The sequence below is a fragment of the Toxorhynchites rutilus genome, chromosome 2, assembly GCF_029784135.1.
Source record: "Toxorhynchites rutilus septentrionalis strain SRP chromosome 2, ASM2978413v1, whole genome shotgun sequence".
Lineage (NCBI taxonomy): Eukaryota > Metazoa > Arthropoda > Insecta > Diptera > Culicidae > Toxorhynchites > Toxorhynchites rutilus.
The window spans coordinates 288,798,747-288,806,182 of NC_073745.1; the positions used below are offsets into that span (position 1 = coordinate 288,798,747).

Genomic DNA, 7,436 nt, shown 5'->3' on the forward strand with positions numbered 1-7,436 from the left:
ACACTGCATCTCATTTCAATCAACGCAAATTCTCAAGGTGGATGCTGGCAGGTATAGAGCGAACGAATACAAGATTTGTCCGAGCCTGACTAATGCTCTGCACTCAGCTCAAGGAACTAGAATTCGCTTCCCGAATCAATGCGGGACGACTTTTGTGGGTGGAAGGGCGAACACGAAGATGTGAAATTATTCGAACTGTCTGGCATTCATTAAAAAAATAGTTGATTCAATTTTTATTTATTTATCCCCTCGTCAAATAAGATTGTACATTACATTATACCTAAATATAAGCCCAAACTTACCCCAGCGTAAACATTTTTCTAAAATCGTTGATGATCTCGAAAAGTTAATAAGCCTTTAGCGAGCTGTCGGACACATTCACCATGATCTCAATAATAGTTTATATAGAGTACATCGATCAGTTTTTTGTTGGATGCATTTCAAACTGAAGGTAAGAGTCGAATGATAAAAATATACGTGGTACAAGATACTACGAACAGAAAGGCAAAAAAGGACATCGAAAAACTAAGTGTTGTCAATCGAATGAACCCGAAAACATAGAATGTTTTCGCAAGAAAAATGGATACTGGAAAAAGCGTTTAGAGTCGATCGCGATGGCAGTGGTTCCCGTGTCGACGTCTAATGGCGACTTTCAATTAGGAGCCATAATTTGGTTCTCAAACTCGTAATTGTAATCTCTATCAGATTAGAAGACACGAAGCCTGTTTTAATATTGGGTTGGGGAAAAAGAAATATCGTATATTGTCAATATATGGCAACACTTAAACATATCTTGTGTTATACTTATCGTATCGGGTTATACTATACGGCTATTTAAAGACGACAGTCTGTGCTACAAGTGTCGTTTTGACAGTGTTGTGATTGTCCTTTTCAGTCTCAAGTTATAGCGCGTCAAAGTGATTATCATCTCTTCCGGTCCATGCAAAACGCTCTTGGTGATACTAAGTTGGCCTCAAAAGAGGCTTGCGAAAACTGGCTGTCTGAGTTTTTTGCTAATAAGGAGGGGAGGTTTTATAAGGGGGGGATAATGAAGTTGCCTTCTAAATGGCAACAAGTTTGCGAACAAAACGGCGCATATTTGACTTAAATTGGATAATTTTACGTATGTTAAATAAAGCGTCAAATTTCGATCAGAAATTCGACATTTCTTTTCCCCAACCCTATATGTTAAAATTTGAATGAAAATTTTCATATCATATTATTTAATTACTTGGAACACGTATTCCGGACTCTATCCCATTTGTCTATACCCTTCCGACGTTTTTACTTTCCATTATAATACAAAGTTGTCTTCAAAAACAATTTTCTCAGAGATTTTTTCAGAAAAGTATTTTTCATTTAATTATAATACTAATTTGATATAGAGAAGTAAATTTTCATTCATAATTTAAAATTTAAAAATGTATTCATTCCACCTGAAAATCAATTATTATCTTTAGCGCCCCTATACTAGTAAACGAAGCTCAATGCATTCGGAATGGATAGTTACTTCTAGGTTATTTCCATTCTGATACCAAAAATGGGATACCGAAAAATCAAATAAAATATGTTAATATAATTTTTGGGCCACGGATGTCGAATCATGAAATTGGTCACGTTTCTATGAAATAAAATTAACGTTAATAACTATTTTCACTACAAACGAATTCTGATGATTTGCATACCAATGGAATCGGAAATTCTCTTAGATTAGATGCTATAGATTACGATTCCATAATGAAAACTAGAAGCATTCTTATTTTCCCATATATATGTTTTGCTGATTTAGCTTATTTTCGCTTAGCTGTCAAAACTATTCTCTACACTGACACGGAGTTTATCATTTTAGCTACGAACAACGAATTTAACAAATTCTTTTTCATCCTGCCTAAAAAGTTGAATGAATAAACTTAAATGCAATTATCATTTTTCAAACCCTAACAATGACATCGAATCTAATCAAATTGTGCAACAAATTATTTGTCCGAAATTTCATATTAAAAACGACCGGAAATGGCTCCAACAAAATCTTATGAATGGTTCTGAAAGCATGAAAGTACAGGATTTTCCACTTCGGGCTTCCGAAATTATACAGCCCTGCGGTGAAAACCGTTTGACATAGCTGTCAACCAAAGCGTCATATCGTTAGTTGAATGTCTGCCATTTTACAATATGGATCGTTTTAGCATCGCACAACGTGTTAATTTTGTTAAATTATACTATAAAAATGATGAAAAATCGGCAAATGTTTTTCGAGCATTACGGACGGATTTTGGTCGTCATGGACGGCTTACAGAGCACACAATCGCTAATGTAGTGCGTAAATTCGAACAAACTGGATCCGCAGCGGATAGTGTGAAACCTGTGCATCGTCGTAATGTGCGTTCGGCCGAAAATATTGCTGCTGTTGCTGCCAGTGTGGAAGATGACCCGAATGTTTCGATTCCACGGCGTGCTCAGCAATTGGGCTTGTCAAACACATCATTGTGGCGAATTTTGCATTTGGACTTGCACCTACATCCATATGAAGTCCAACTGGTACAAAAATTAGAGCGCGGTGACCATGGAATGCGTCGGGCATACGTCGATTGGGTGAACGAACAACAGCAGCAAAATGCTGAATTTTCGCATCAAATTTTCTTCAGCGATGAGGCACATTTCGAGCTCGGTGGCTATGTGAACACCCAAAATTTCCGTATATGGGGCTCAGAAAATCCACACGTGATTGTTGAGAGGCCATTGCATCCGCCAAAAGTCACTGTTTGGTGCGCATTATGGTCTGGTGGAGTCATCGGGCCGTATTTCTTTGAAAATGAGGACGGCGAGACGGTAACTGTGAATGGTGAGCGCTATGGCCGCATGTTAACCGATTTTTTTTGCCACAAATTGAAAATATGGATACGGATGACATGTGGTTTCAGCAGGACGGCGCCACGTGCCACACAACACGACCGAACATGGCCATATTGCGAACGAAATTTGAGGGACGCATAATTTCGCGTTTTGGTGATGCCAATTGACCGTCCAGATCATGCGATTTGAACCCGTTAGACTTTTTTTTTGTGGGGTTATGCGAAAGACCGTGTCTATGCCAACTCTCCGCAAACTCAAACAAACATTTGAAAAACAACATTCGTGAAGTTATGACCGAGATACCGTCCCATATGGGCCGAAAAGTCATCGAAAATTACCTGTTCCGGATCAAGGTGTGCGAGGAAGCCCTAGGTGGACATTTGAATGATGTTGTATTTCACACATAATGGCATAAACCAAACATTAATTTGAAATAAAAGGTTCATCTAATTCGAATTCTAAGTGTGTTTTATTTCAATTTACTTTCGGAATTTAAAGTTGGGAAAGTTGGTTGTATAAGAAACGAGGATCGATGAACGTGGAAAACCATCGGAAGTGTTTTAAGACGCCGAACTGCAAATTTTATTCCAGAATAATTTAATGGTTGACAAATTACCCATTCCCCGTTGTTTAACCCTCCTATACTCGCGCATAGGTCTGTGAGACCGAGAAATCAATAATTCGTTCATTGCTCAGAGAACATCAACACTAAGACTTTGAGATTCTCTCACTAAGAGGAAAATTTAGTATATATGACGAATTTTTTCGTAAATGTTACCAATTCGCTAGTCATTTTATACCCTATTAATCATTGGTACATCATACAAAAGAAAATTGGTAGGCATTATTTTTGTAGGATGGTGGGCATGTTGGTCCACCATTGGAGCAACATCAGTGAAAACGTTGTTTTTTATCTGTAAGAGATAATGATAAGGGATAATGACATTATGTTGTTGATAATTAATTCTTATTTATAAAGCTGTCTTCAATCATACATTATCTTTTACACAGTAATTTCCTACATCCAACATTCTATATCTAAACATTACTCGTGTAAATAGACAGATTTAATCGCAGCCTTGACCGAATCAGTCTCATATGTTTTTTCAAAGCCTCGCTCATCAAGGTTTTGCTCCTTTTCCTGTTACACATTTTCATCCTTTAGGACAGGAACTACTGATTAGTTGGCAGTTGATGGGACCAGATCGCAGTACATTTCATCCGCATTATTTGCTCTCCCGTTCCCTGATGTATGATTATGGTTAGTTATAAATGTGGGTTTGTGATGAAATATATGTGATTACCCGACATTTATTTGTGTTGCAAATGCTTAGTCTAGTATACATTGAATATTCCACCAGTCAACTGTGCAATTTTAATCAAAGGTTAGAAACTGAAAATTAAAAGGGAAAGGATTGTGTTGAAGTTTATTTTTATAAGATTCGGTGTATTAAGATTTCACTACAACGAATTAAACTTTTGTTTTCCCGCAGCGAAAACAAGTTCTCGATATCTTTGTGGTCGAGAATTTGTTTTCGACGAAGAGAAACAAAAGCTACATATATTTTAATCTAATAAAAACCAAAAAACCTTACCTCCGAATGGCTTTGTTTCCTCAAGAAGAATGACAACTGCGAAGTACGCACATTACAGTTCCTAGAAATGAAAACAATCAAGGTTACACATGCTATGAAGTAAAATGTACGAATCTTTAGTAGGGATGTATATTGCATAAGACATCCGTTTTACAAAGTTTTGGTAATATGCGTACATTTTACCAATGTTTCAACTACTAAAGATTTGGTAGTCGCATTTACTAATGTTTTCCTCCAGTGCTCTAGCTTCGTCGTTCGTCGTTCGTCATCGTTTAGCTTATCATATGTGTTGGTACGAAGGAGACGTGTATCACTTATTTACCATTATTTTCGTTCTGAGACACTGACGCGAGTATAGGAGTAACTTTTTTGGACATGTGACTTTTTTCCTATTTTAGAATATTGTTCAGTGAAATGTATAAATTAATACTAGTGGTGTAGAATATTTATTGAATATAATACATAAGATCATTACAGGACTATTGTTATTTGATTTTAGTCCTTTTTGTCACCGGATTGAAAGAATTCATACGACTGACTTGTTTGTGCATGAAATGCTTTGCCGTTCCCAGAAGAGTGAATTTTTTATAAAAAATTCAAAAGTGAATCGGCCTCTAAGGTGTTTTTTTCAGCTCAGGAAACAACGAAAAAACACAGGAAGCCAAATCTGGGGAGTAAGGAGGGTGTAGCATAACGTGCATTTGCCCAAGCGATGATAAAATTGTATCGCACAACGTTGTTCATTTTTTAACGTCGCGTCACACATAGCTAAAACATCGGAGGCGAAAACCAACACGATCTCAAAACACATACACCCAGGTTTTTATTTACGCTTTTCTTTTTTGCGCTGTTCTTTTCACGAGTTTTTTACGCAGATTTTCTAATTAACGCGGGTTTTTTTACGCGAATTTTCCAAATAACGCGCCTTTGTTTTACGCGGTACCCGTAAAAAAAAGACCAGTGCAATATCACGTCTCTCCCTCAGCTCACATTTCTCTCTTATACTCTCAGAGCATATAACGGTAATTAGTGCTTGTAACGGAGCTTAGCGTTTATGAAGGACATTAGTGCCGCACCTTATCACGATTCTTACATGGATTTTAGGTGTTGGGTAACGGGAAACTAACCGGGCGGTACAAAGGGACGGGGTTCTCACGGGCAACGATTCGTGAATGTCTTTCCCTGTCTACTTAGCATTGGACGGTCCAACAGCAACACAACACTACACTTTTTACTTCCGTTCTGCGTTGTGTATTGAAACAATTTTATAATTGGTATGACAAAAAAAAACAATACAGAGGACGTGAACAATAGAATATTTGGAACAGATAGGAAGCGCAACTAACTTGCGCTACAAAATATTTCAGCGGTACAAGGATGGTCCCATTTGATATCTATCATTGTTTTTTACGCGGATTTTCCAATTAACGCGGTATTTTACGCGGATTTTCGAATTAACGCGGTTTTTTTACGCGGATTTTCCAATTAACGCGGTTTTTTTACGAGGTACGTATCCCCGCGTATTAAAAACCTGGGTGTATACTCATCCGCTATAAACGAGTGTAGGGACAATACTGACAGTTGTTCTGGAAACAAAAAACTACGCTCTACACGCTCCCGAGGTCATTTCAACCGTAACCAGTGTTGCCTTTTCAAAAATAATCATTGACAGTTGTTTCTGAATGCTCCTCGTATATTTGTGGCCATTCAGTGGCTCTGTGGATCTTTCTAGCCTAAACTTGACCTTGATATTAGCACAGATTCTTTTCTACGAAGCCTTAACTGCATCCCACTACTAAGTCTCATTCTTTAATTTTGGGATAAAATCTGAAAAGAACAGTTTTTGATCATTGACTTCAGAGAAAAGGAAAATAATCCTTTCCCAACAACTGCTAGCGGCACTGTTCGAATGATGATGTTCTGCTTTTCCAAATGCATTGTTTGTGTGTACGTTTGTATGAAGGTTCAACCGAGTGTTTGGGCCCAAGAACACAATCAAGATTTGTTTGTTTGGTCATTTGATGAGAACGTTCTTTCGTTCGACACGCTTGACAAGAAGATTGGAACGACACATTTGCACCTGCCCCCCGCAACCGAAGTCTGGCTACCGAAGTGTATTTCGTTTGCCCTAAACCACCATGGGAATGTTTACTAAAGTACTAACAAAACATAACCGATACAGGTACACAAACATGTGGGCCCTGGTTTTGCTGAATTCGTTTCCGGTTCCGTCTCTCTGTCTATCTTTCTCTTGGAGCCTAGTGGGAAAATCAAATCTTCGACAGCCTCGGAAGCAAACAGTAAATCGGAATTTTGTTTGCCGTATTCATTAATGCTCTATTTTGCTGCCATTATTCGAAGTGCGACTAGGCTTAGCCTGGAAATTGGTTCGTCTTGTTGAGAACTAATGAATCCCCCGTAGACAGAGGGAATGTTGAAGGTGTCAGTATTAAATGAGTTTTAATGCTGGTGCCCACATTTGATAGGTATCGTAAAACATGAAATGAATTAAATTAACTTGCACAAACTTCATCGAAGTATTAATGACGAGTAGCTTCCCTCATTTTTGAGAGAAAAATTACAGGAAACCTTTTTGGATACACTTAATTACCTACCAAAAAAAAAATAAAAATCAACATTTCCTGTTTCGATGCCTTGAAGTTTGCTTGAGAAGTTAGATCTAAAGCATGATCAATTAATGCTAATATCTTGTATTCATTATCGACACGCCACCCCCATCCACCAACCTGTTCCGGATGAGGGAGTAAATGAAAAATTCCTTTATTGGAGCAGCATAAGGTGTTTTCTTCTTCCAAGCTGAATCCAATTAGAAGAGCATATCTTCGCATCTTCTAATTTCGTGCAACTTGGGACGGGCAAAGAACGAAGGAAACAAGATTGTCGTTTCGTTCGAACATTTACTCGAAACACACATCGAATTCCGGGAAAACATCCGAAGAATTGTTTCCGCTGTCATAATAACAGTTT

At 37.8% G+C, this 7,436-nt stretch overlaps 1 long non-coding RNA gene across 1 annotated transcript; it reads right to left on the reverse strand.

The window, feature by feature from the left end:
• Positions 1–3,969: 3,969 nt before the first annotated feature.
• LOC129764898 (uncharacterized) lies at positions 3,970–4,509 on the reverse strand. The gene is made up of 3 exons (XR_008741284.1): positions 4,449–4,509; positions 4,158–4,246; positions 3,970–4,098 (listed from the first exon to the last, which is right to left on the reverse strand). It is a non-coding gene; the product is annotated as an uncharacterized LOC129764898 (long non-coding RNA).
• Between the last annotated feature and the right edge of the window lie 2,927 nt (positions 4,510–7,436).